The 12,072-nt window shown below is 34.5% G+C and overlaps 2 long non-coding RNA genes across 2 annotated transcripts; one reads left to right on the forward strand and one right to left on the reverse strand.

The window, feature by feature from the left end:
- LOC110264156 lies at positions 10,117-10,318 on the reverse strand. Its single transcript, XR_002349889.1, has 2 exons — positions 10,248-10,318; positions 10,117-10,198 (listed from the first exon to the last, which is right to left on the reverse strand). It is a non-coding gene; the product is annotated as an uncharacterized LOC110264156 (long non-coding RNA).
- LOC110264155 lies at positions 10,256-11,206 on the forward strand. Its single transcript, XR_002349888.1, has 2 exons — positions 10,256-10,370; positions 10,446-11,206. It is a non-coding gene; the product is annotated as an uncharacterized LOC110264155 (long non-coding RNA).

Consider the following 12,072-nt stretch of genomic DNA (forward strand, 5'->3'; position numbering starts at 1 on the left):
AGTTTAACCTTTCTTTGGAAATTTTTAGTCATTTTAAAAGCTTGCTTCAAATGGATAAAAATAGTAAAAAATATATATTTTTTAATTGAACGTTGCTTGGAAGTTTATGATAAAATCTATGAAATATGGGCATTTTTTTATTTGTCGGTGTTTGTGACATTTTTGGACACGACATTCATCGATATTTGTTTGACATGTATGTGTGTTTTCTGTATTCAACCGTATCTTAATAAAAAATAAAAAATAAAATTTTCAAACACGTTTGGACACACCTAAATACCATCACGTATTAACGTGTTAAACCTTATTCTTAACATGTATTCTTAAAATGAGTTAGAAATAATATCTATTATTAATTTTCAAATCCAACCATTAATACTATTTAATATTTTATGTAAACATAAAATATGTCTTTTATCTTTTGTAGTTATATATGTCCAATCAAACAGATCTATTTTTTTTTCATTTCTTACATATATTTCCTCAGTTTTGAGTATTTTGCATAGCAAATGACTCTTTTCAAAAAACTTTTTTCAAGTGAAGTTGTAAAATATAATTTCTCATCGTACATTCATTAAGTGAAATTAAAAAATATATATATATAAAAAGTGTTGAATAATAAAAATTACACTTGACATACTTAACTAAAAGAAAAAATTAAGAGAATCTATTCTCATTCTATATATTTTCATCTTTTTTTATTTGTTTCACTCCTAATTCTTCTTCAACGTCTTCTTTTATTTTTTTTTTGTCCTTTTTCCTTCTTCTTTTGCTTTTAATTGTTTTTCTCCTCTTTTTTCTATGTCTCTAATTCATTATGTCTTTTTCTTCTCTCCTTTCTTTTTATATGTGTGTTGTGGCCTGCGTGCACATACATGCATGTGTCTATGTGTATTTTGATAAATATTAGAGTTTAAGTATCATGCAACAACAAAAATAACAAAAAAAAAAAACAAAACAAAAAAGCCAAATTCAAGTTATGAAGTGCTTAGCATATAGGACTCAAACAATTCTTTTTAAGAATCATAAGTTAAGTGCATGTTTGGGCGCCATTATTTTGTTAAAAAAAATATTTTTTTTCAATGAAATTTTTTTTTTTATTTTTTAATGTGTTTGACAAATTTTTAATAGTAAAAGTAAAAGTACTAGTAAAATAAAAAAAAGATCTTTTTTGAGAAGCTGTAATTTACATCTTTTTTTAAAAGATCTTTTTTCCTTAAAAAAAAAAGATGTTTTTCATGTAATAAATAAACAAAAAAAGTACTTTTATATTATTATACCCAAACATAATTGATAGATAAAAAGACCTTTTTACATGAGATATCCAAACATAAAATTACTTTTACTTCTATATAAGATCTTTTAAAAAAAAATAACTCGAAAAAAGATCTTTTCTTAAAAGCTCACCCAAACAAGCCCTAAATATCTCTTTCATACATGCATTAAAATTTTTTGAAAATATGGGTTTTTATAACATGTAAAATTGATTCATAAACAAAGGTTTTAAAAAGCACTAATCTAAACATTTTAATAAAAAATACGGAGAATGCCAAAAAAAAGGAAAATAATGGATTGTTTTAAAAAAATTGATTGTTGAACTAATTTATTAAAAATAAATACTTTTCAACTATAAGAATTGATTCTTTAACTAAAAAAAACTGATGGTGAAGTGAAGAGAAAGAAAAATAGATGGAGAGAGAATAAAATTGTGCTGACTCTTTTCCAAATAAATCAACTTTAAAAGTTTATTAAATTTAAGAATTTAATAGAAAATGAAATATGTGAGAAAATGTTCAAAAAATTTTGGTAAAGATATTTTAAAACTATTTGTGAGGTTAACAAATTATATAAAACAATTTATGATATTTTAGTAGAACTCTTATCAATTGTAAAAACACTTATAAGTTATAGAAAAATCTTGAGAACCATTTTAAAATAACTTCTAAATAAAGCCTAGATGAAAATTTGAAAGTTAAGAGAGGCAAGATCTAGAAGATTTATACATACAAGTATATTAGATCAACTCAAAAAGCCTATGTCTAGCCCTTAATTGAAAGGAAATTAGTTAGAAATTAATTGTTGTTAGTAAGGACGGATGTCAGTTGTAACGAATAGTAGTTAGTGTTATGATTGGTATAACAGGCAAACGAGATCCAACTATATATATACACTTATGTAATTAACTCTGGCAATAAAATCATTATCTCACTCTCTAAATTCTGATCTCTATTCTTTCTAGTCTCAAGCTCTCAAGTATGGAGTCTGATACCTTTTAGGGCATGAGAGCTTTAGGGTTCTGAAAATGGCGAATCCATAAAATTCAGCAGTGGTTCACGCATTCTCCACCTCGATCAGACTCAAGCTTGATGACAACAACTATCTGCCATGGAAAGACCAGGCGAAATCGACGATTGAAGGTTACGAGCTGATAGATCACATTTTTGGAGTCAATATACCAATCATGTTCAACTCTGAAGAAGATCGAAGAAATAGAAACCCCTCTGTAGAATACAAGATCTGAAAATGGCAGGATGTGTTGCTCAAGTCTTGGCTCCTAGCTTCGATGAGTGCATCGATCACTTCAAGAATGATTGGTTGTACTTTTGTGTGTCAAGTGTGGAAAAGGTCAGAGACATTCCTTGCTTCACAAACTAGAGCTAAAGAAAATCAATTAAGAAACAAGCTGAATTGCATAAAGAAAGAGGAATCTATAGCTGATTACTTGTTAGATATAAAGAAAACTATGGATGCATTGATTTCAATAGGTGTACAATTAGATGAAACTGTAAATGTTACAATGCTATGCATCATATGATGCCAGAGGCATCTCAATTGCCAGAATATACACCTTATAGAGGAAATGAACAAGTGCAAGTTGGAAATGGTAATGCTCTGGTAATCTCTAATATTGATAACTCTTTGTTCAAACCATTTTCTTCTTCGCATACTTTTAAACTACATAAACTGATGCATGTGCCTGATTTGACAAAGAATTTATTAGTGTATATAAATTTGTGACTGACAATAGAGTATGGATAGAATTTCATGATGATGGCTTTTATGTAAAATGCTAGGATTTTAAGGAGACTCTTCTCCGAGGATTAGTTAATCGTGTACTTTACTATTTTGGTTCTAATAAAAATCGAATCTCACCCACTGCACATATCACTATTGTTCAGGATAATGCTACATTCAAGCTTTGGCACTTGAGATAGAGCATCCTTCCATAAATATTTTATCTAAAATCTTGAAATCCTGTAACATTTCTTTCAAACACCCAAATTCTATTTGCAGTTCTTGTTGTTTAGGTAAATCAAAACAGCTTCCATTCCCTGATTCAATAACCAAGTTCACTAGTTCATTAGAGCTTGTATACACTGATATTTGGGACCTAGCCCCTGTACCAACAATAAATGATGCTCGCTACTACTTACATTTCATTGATGCTTACACTAGATTTACCTAGATTTAGTTATTGCATCACAAATCACAAGTGCACACTATTTTTATGCATTTTAAGAAAATTGTTGAGATCCAATTAGGTGTTAAAATTAAAGCAATTCAATCAGACAATGCACAAGAATATGTTGCTTTAACAAAATATTTGAGTTGTAAAGGCATTCAGCACAAGTTTTCTTGCCCGTATATTCATCAGCAAAACGTGTAACAACCCAACTTCCAACATGTCATGACTAATGCTAGCCACCAAGCGCTACTTCACGGCTTTTCTTAAAGACTCTAGACCTTATATTAAATACATACATATGAGCCTGTAGCACTAGTCGAGATCGCGTGTCAGATATATAGATATAGTGAAATAGGTATTAGATAAATAGATAATATATACATGAAGCATAGAAAATACAGAGAACATAGTAATATCATACATATATGCTCGAAGGCTCATTTAGTACATCAGAATTCACATCGTGTTACGTCGTTGCTTATTCATGAAAATATTTACAAACTCCATATTTATACTAATAGGCCTCGACTCACAAGAGTCACTCTAGTCTAGGTCCCGTTCTAACTTGTTTATATAGGTATTTACAAAAGCACCTAGCCCTTTAAAAGTCTATACAAAGTGAGGGAAAAGACTACTACCACTACTGCTACTATTATAACTATTGCTGGTGATTCTTGGCAGCTGAAAAAACATGAAAGTGCTGTGTGGAAGTAAAAGAAGTCGCTCTGACCCTCCGGTAATGCTACTGCTGCTCGCTAGTCCCAAGGCTGGAAAATCAAAGAAGATCTCACCATTTTGCATCTCTTATGTAATTCAGTTATTAAACCTTTTACACACTAGAAAACATGCACACAATGGCAGAAGCATAGCTGGTGATGGTGCAGTTTCGTTTTGGCCGAAAGTATCGCAAAAATGTCGAAATTAATCACTTTGAGCTCGAATCTCTCTAACTCCTTAGGCGTGCTCCATGAGTACTTCGAGAGAAGTTCTCTATACATGGAGGAGAAGAATTCATCATGGCTACTATTTTTAAAAAAGAAAAGAAAAGGAGAAAAAAACAAGAGTTTACCTAGCCGAAATTTCGATATAAACGCAAGGATTAGCGAAAACGGGCAAGAGTTTGTGCTTGTATGATTTGAGTTCTTGAAGAACACATAAAGAAAAATGGAAGAAGAGTTGAAATATAGGCTGGGGCGTAGAGAATAGGTGAAAGAATTTTCTCTATTTCTCTCTCAAGAATTCAGTCAAAAGAGTGTAAAAATGTGTAAAGTATTTTGTGAATTTTGTGGTCAATACTTCTTTAAAAAAAAAATCAAAATCTTGCTGAATTTATGATGGTAAAAGTGGCTGAAATTTTTGTGATCAAGGACTGGGCTTCAATGAATAAGGGGCGTGAAAACGGGGAAGCTTGGTCAGCACTTGTGTGTCGAGCTTATCCACAGTTAACCGTAGTTAGTTACTCGAGGTTAAAAACACAGCAGAGAGGGATGAAAGACTGAGATAGTCTCGGTCCAGAGGCTAAGAAGGAGAGACAAGTTACTTGGGTGGAAAGTAAGAAGATTTTGGACCTCTAGGAGTCGTTTGCGGAATACTAGTTAGAAATTCGGTTTGGAGTAAATTTTACCGTGTGGTAAAATAATTAATGGCTAAGATTTATTCTTAAAGAAATAAATCATAAATGGATGGCTCATATTAATCTTGGGACACAATTACCAAGGTAGAAATTATTTTTGCCACTGGTTTTGAAGTTTTCGGTTACAAGAGTTTTTCTCGGCGCACGTAAAACCGTCACTAAAAAGTGAATTTTCGGCTCAAAAAGTCTCTAGTGAGAAAAATAAACTAATGGTAAACTAATATTTATTATTTACTAGTCAAATTTGACTTAGGGGGGATTAATTACCCTCATAAATTCAATTTTGACCTTATTAGTGTTCTTTTTATATTTAATTTTTTTATTTTTTCTTTAATTTTGTTTTTTTACCATTGGGCCAGCCTCACTATTTCTTATTGGGTTGTAGTTTAGAATTTCGTGAAATAAATTTTAAAATAGCCAAAAAATATGTTTACCGAAAACCGGGTTCTTACATTCTACCCTTCTTAAAGAAAATTTTGCCCTAAAAATTTCAGCTATGCACAAGGAATTATACGAACATCCATGTCTTATGTTATGTTTAAGGTTCTTAATTAGCGTAACATTCACCTCAAGAGAAGTGCCTGGGTCTAGTGGCACTTGTTATTAGTCACGGTAAAATTCTGCCCTGTTGATGGGGTCTAGAGGCCCTATCTGTAATCCTCTTGCGGCAGTCCCTTACTAGATGTCACTCCTTATTGCAGTAGTAACATATATTTGTACCAAACTAGCAAGGCCTACCGCCATGACTTTTCCCACACTTTGGGCATATGAGGCCATCCTGAATTTGCTGAGGTTGTTCTCCCTGTACCCATCCTAGGTCATGATTATTATTACTACTATTGAAACGAATGGGAAGGTCGCCTCCAGCTCGGTTCCAGTGCTGTTGCTACCATTTAGATTTGAAATCTCTATCCCGAGGGGCTAGTCTCCGATCGAAACTTTGTTGTGCAGCCTCTCGATGATTTGCTCCTGCAACTGCCAACTTCTTTGAACATTCCTCTACCAGTTGACTCTTATTGACTAATTCAGCAAAGTTCCTTATCTCCATTTGACCCACTAAGGCTAATAGCTCCTCCCTGAGATCTCTCTCATACTTAATACATTTTCACTCCTCATATTCTGCAAGATTTCCATGGCACAATTTCGAAAATAGGCACACGTCCTCGAATATCTAGGAGTACTCAGCCACCATCATGCTTTCCTGTCTCAAATGAAGCAATTCCAACTCCTTGGCAGTGCTAGTGGACGGAGGGAAATACTTCTTGTAGAACTCAGTGCGGAGTCAGCCCAAGTGATCTCAATGCCTCCTTGTCCCAACAACTGGCTTACTCCCTGCCATCAATGTTGTGCATCCCCTTTCAGCATGTAAGTGGCAAATTCCATTATTCTCCTTCAGGGACATGTTACACCTACAGAGCCTGTTCTATGGTAGGAAACCAATCATCTGTCCCAGTCAGGTTGGTGGTTCCAAAGAAATTGGGAGGATTAACTTTAAGAAAAGATGCCAAAGTCATTGGCCTATCCCCCTCGGGTACGCTATTTTCCAATACATTTCCATTTTCATGGCCGTTCCCATTACCGTTCTCTGCTGTAAAGTCATTAGCCCATCCCCCCGGGTACGGTATTTTCCAGTCCGTTTCCATTTTCATGGCCATTCCCATTACTGTTCCCTTGCTGCCGTTCCATTCTTTCCACCCGCTCTGTTGTTGCAGCGACGGAATCGCGCACAACTGCAGCCATTGCATTCATAGATTCTAACAAGGCGACCGAGTCAAATGCCAACTCGAAACTTGGACTTAATTGACGGGGGCTACACTTGTTTGCAGACATTGAGGTCCTGTTAACACCAAACGATCAACGTTAAGGTGATCTGTCTTAACATATCTAATTTAAGTGCTAACATTTCCTAAATGAATGCTCTCAGACCATCATGCAAAATGTATCATTAGAGGTACCCTAGTAGCATGAAAATACACAAGCAGAGCATGTGGTGAAGCATGGTCAGTCCATCCCCAGGCTCTACCAAGGACGACCTGCTTTGATACAATTTGTAACGACCCAACTTCCAACATGTCATGACTGATGCTAGCCACCAGGCGCTACTTCAGGGCTTTTCTTAAAGACTCTAGACCTTATATTAAATATATACATATGAGCCTATAGCACTAGTCGAGATCGCGTGTCAGATATATAGATATAACGAAATAGGTATTAGATAAATAGATAATATATACATGAAGCATAGAAAATACAGAAAATATAGTAATATCATACATATATGCCCGAAGGCTCATTTAGTACATCATAATTCACATCGTGTTACGTCGTTTCTTATTCATGAAAATATTTACAGACTCCATATTTATACTAATAGGCCTCGACTCACAAGAGTCACTCTAGTCTGGGACCCGTTCTAACTTCTTTATATAGGTATTTACAAAAGCACCTAACCCTCTAAAAGTCTATACAAAGTGATGGCAAAGACTACTACCACCACTGCTACTATTATAACTACTGGTGGTGATCCTTGGCAGCTGAAGAAATACGGAAGTGCTATGTGGAAGTAAAAAAAGTCGCTCTAACCCTTCGGTAATGCTACTACTGCTCGCTAGTCCCAAGGCTAGAAATTTAAAGAAGATCTCGCCAATTTGCATCTCTTATGTAATTCAGTTATTAAACCTTTCACATACTAGAAAATATGCACACAGTGGCAGAAGCACAGCTGGTGATGGTGCAATTTTATTTTGGCCGAAAGTGTCGCAAAAACGTCGAAATTTAATCACTTTGAGCTCGAATCTCTCTAACTCCTTAGGTGTGCTCCATGAGTGCTTTTAGAGGAGTTCTCTGTACATGGAGGAGAGTAAGAATTCATCATGGCTACCATTTTTAAAAAAGAAAAGAAAAGGAGAAAGAACAAGAGTTTACCTAGCTGAAATTTTGATATAAACGCAAGGATTAGGGAAAACGGGCAAGAGTTTGTGCTTGTATGGTTTGAGTCCTTAAAGAACACATTAAGAAAAATGGAATGAGAGTTGAAATATGGGCTGGGGCGCAGATAATAGGTGCAAGAATTTTCTCTCTTTCTCTCTCAAGAATTCGGTCAAAAGAGTCTAAAAATGTGTAAAGTATTTTGTGAATTTTGTGGTCAATGCTTCCTTAAATAAAAAATCAAAGTCTTGCTAAATTTATGATGATAAAAGTGGCTGAAATTTTCGTAGTCAAGGGCTGGGCTTCAATGAATAAGGGGCGTGAAAACGAGGAAGCTTGGTCTGCACTTGCGTGTCGAGCTTATCCACAGTTAACCACAGTTAGTTACTCAAGGTTAAAAATATAACAGAGAGGGATGAAAGGCTGAGATAGTCTCAGTTCAGAGGCTGAGAAGGAGAGACAAGTTACTTGGGTGGCAAGTAAGAAGATTTTTTTGGACCTCTAAGAGTCGTTTGCGGAATACTAGTCAGAAATTCGGTTTGGAGTAAATTTTACCGTGTGGTAAAATAGTTAATGGCTAAGATTTATTTTTAAAGAAATAAATCATGAATAGATGGCTAATATTAATCATGGGACACAATTACTAAGGTAGAAATTATTTTTGCCACTGGTTTCGAAGTTTTTGGTTACAAGAATTTTTCTTGGCGCACGCAAAACCGTCACTAAAAGTGAATTTCCGGCTCAAAAAGTCTCTAGTGAGGAAAATAAACTAATGGTAAACTAATATTTATTATTTACTAGTCAAACTTGACTTAGAGGGATTAATTACCCTCATAAAATCAATTTTGACCTTATTAATGTTCTTTTTCTATTTAATTTATTATTTTTTCTTTAATTTTGTTTTTTTTTTACTATTGGGCCAGCCTCACTATTTCTTATTAGGCTGTGGTTTATAATTTTGCGAAATAAATTTTAAAATGGCCAGAAAATCTGTTTACCGAAAACCGAGTTCTTACAGAACAACACATCAGAGCGCAAACATAAGCATATTACCACAATAGGGTTGACACTTTTGGCTGAAGCTGGTCTTCCCAAGAAATTTTGGGGAGAGGCATTTGTGACAGCTGCTCAGCTTATTAATTTACTCCCCACTTCAGTTCTGAATTTTGACTCACCATCCCAGAGACTGTTTGGAAAAGCTCTATCTTAATCAATGCTTAAGGTATTCGGTTGCCTATGCTTCCCTCACACGAGGCCGTACAACAAAGACAAGTTAGAATTCCGATCAGAGGCCTATGTTTACCTAGGACCATCCCCACATTATAAGGGATTCAAGTGCCTCACCAAGTCAGGCAAGATCATCATCACGAGAAATGTTGTGTTTAAAGAAAGAGTATTTTCCTTCAAAGACAAGAGTTATGGCTTCACTCCGGCAGTTCCAATACAACATCATTCAGTGCCTTCAATTCTATTAATACAGCCCTTACCCCCAATTCTTACACCAACTACATAACTCCATCCACCTACACCTACACTACTATCCAAACCAGCAACAACCATTGTAGACCAGCCACAAACCCATGAAACTCCAACATTAGATTCATCCACAATCAACCCTGATCCAATTACTACCTCTTTTCCTTTAATTTTTCATCCCACAACCAACACACACCCAATGCGACCAAGGTCAAAGATTGGGAACAGCAAACCCAACACCTTCACTTGCATCATATAACCTCTTAAACCAAAGTTACCAAAGGAAGCACTGATCATTCCTCATTGGAAATAAGTCATGAATGAAGAATATGCAGCATTGATGAGAAATAACACTTGGAACATTGTTGAGCTTCCTCCAAACCGTCGAGCAATCAGAAATAAGTGGGTGTTTAAAATGAAAGATCACCCGGATGGCTTTATTAACAAGTACAAAGCAAGGCTCGTTGCTCTTGGCTGTCACCAAAGGCCTGATTTTGACTTCAAAGAGACATTCAGTCCTATGATTCATCTAATAACAATTAGAATTTTGTTGACTTTCGCCTTGTCAAAGGGTTGGCTAATCAAGCAAATTGATGTTAATAATGTATTTTTGAATGGGGAGTTGCAGAAAGAAGTTTACATGAAGCAGCTATTTGGATATGAAGCTGGAAATGATAAAATGGTGTGAAAACTAACTTGATTTGGATATAAAGCTGGAAATGATAAAATGGTGTGCAAACTAACTTGATCCCTGTATGGGTTGAAGCAAGCACCCAGAGCATGGTTCACTAAGCTCACTAGCTCTCTTATCAGCCTTGGTTTTACAGCTACCAAATCAGATGTTTCTCTTTTTTCACAGAACCAAAGGTAACTCCACAATTTTCTTGCTTGTCTATGTGGATGACATTATCGTAACGGATAGCTCAGCTGCTACAATTTCAGACTTGGTTAAAAGCTTAAATGCTTGCTTTTCACTCAAAGATTTAGGGGATCTTCATTATTTCTTATGGATTGAAGGGAGGCCAAACCTTGATGCTCTCTTACTCACACAATCTAAGTATATTCTTGATGTGATAAAGAAAGCTGGTTGAGAAGATTGTAAGACATTACCAACACCTATGACATTAAATCTTAGATTAACCTCCACCAATGGTGCATCTTTTGAGAATCCTAGCCTCTATAGATTCATCGTTCGCAGTCTGTAATATATCACTATTACTCAGTCTGAATTGGCATTTGCAATTAACAAATTAAAGTGTGTCAATTTATGCAAGCGCTAACTGAAGTTTATTGGAGAGCTGTCAAACGCATTCTACGGTATTTATAGAGCACTAGTACCTTAGGACTACATCTCCAAAAGGCCTCAGATTTTATCATTTTAGGGTATACCGACTCGGACTGTGTATCTAATATGGAAGACAAAGAATTCACGGCAGGTTTCTGTATCTATATGGGTCCGAGTCTCATTTCTTGGTCATCAAAAAAGTAAACTTCGATCTTTCGCTCTAGCACCGAAGCTAAATACAAAGGAGTTTTTAGCCTTGCCACTGAACTATTGACAATCAAGAAGCTTTTGCTTGAAATCAACATAAGTCTACTAGTACTAGTGATTCACTAAGACAATCAAGAAGCAATACTCCTGGCAGCCAATCCAGTTCAGCATTCTCATTCAAAATACTTTGAAATGGATCTCTATTTTCTTAGAGACCATGTTGCCAAGGGGACTCTTTGAGTGGAACATATTCCAGGTGATTTGCAAGTTGTAGATATTATGACCAAAGGTCCAAAGCTATTTCTTCGAATAAGTTTTTGGAATTTAGAGACAAACGCAGATTAAAAAGTTTTAGCAGCCTGAGTTTGAGGGAGGATGAAAGAGAATTAGTTAAAAACTAATTGTTGTTAATAAGAATAGATATCAGTTGTAACTAATAATAGTTAGTATTGTGACTAGTACAACAAGTAAACCAAATCCAACTATATACACTCATGTAATTGATTCTTTGGCAATAAAATCATTTTCTCACTCTCTGAAGTATGATTCCTATTTTTTCTAGTCTCAAACTCTCAAATGTGGAGTCTCGTACCTTTCATTAATAAAATTTGAGAGTTTTTATTACTATTTGAATAAGTGTACAAATAGATATTTTTTTAAGTGTTCCAAATTAAATGTTGATTTAAATTTGATCATACACTAACCTAAAATCTTAGATATTATGTCTTTAAATCCTTTTAAGACTACGAGACTCAAAGCACATACCAACTTAATAATTATTTCAGTCGAATATTATGTAAAATCCGATGATTTTGAGTGATTTTTCTATAGTGTTTATAGTTATATAATGTATATAATAACTTCTCTCTACCTATAAGTAAAGGAAAAAGCAAAAAAGAAAGAGCGAAATTATATAATTGGTCATTAGTTTCACCATTAAATCACTAGTTTTTTATCTGATCATAGTTAAATAATCATATAATTATATAAATTTCTATTTTTTTCTTTTTTTCATAAGTTTTTCTTTTTAGTTTTGTTTTTATAGTTTTGTATCTAATTAAACTTTTGCACTGCACT

The sequence above is a fragment of the Arachis ipaensis genome, chromosome B06 (genome assembly GCF_000816755.2).
Source record: "Arachis ipaensis cultivar K30076 chromosome B06, Araip1.1, whole genome shotgun sequence".
NCBI classification, from domain to species: domain Eukaryota; kingdom Viridiplantae; phylum Streptophyta; class Magnoliopsida; order Fabales; family Fabaceae; genus Arachis; species Arachis ipaensis.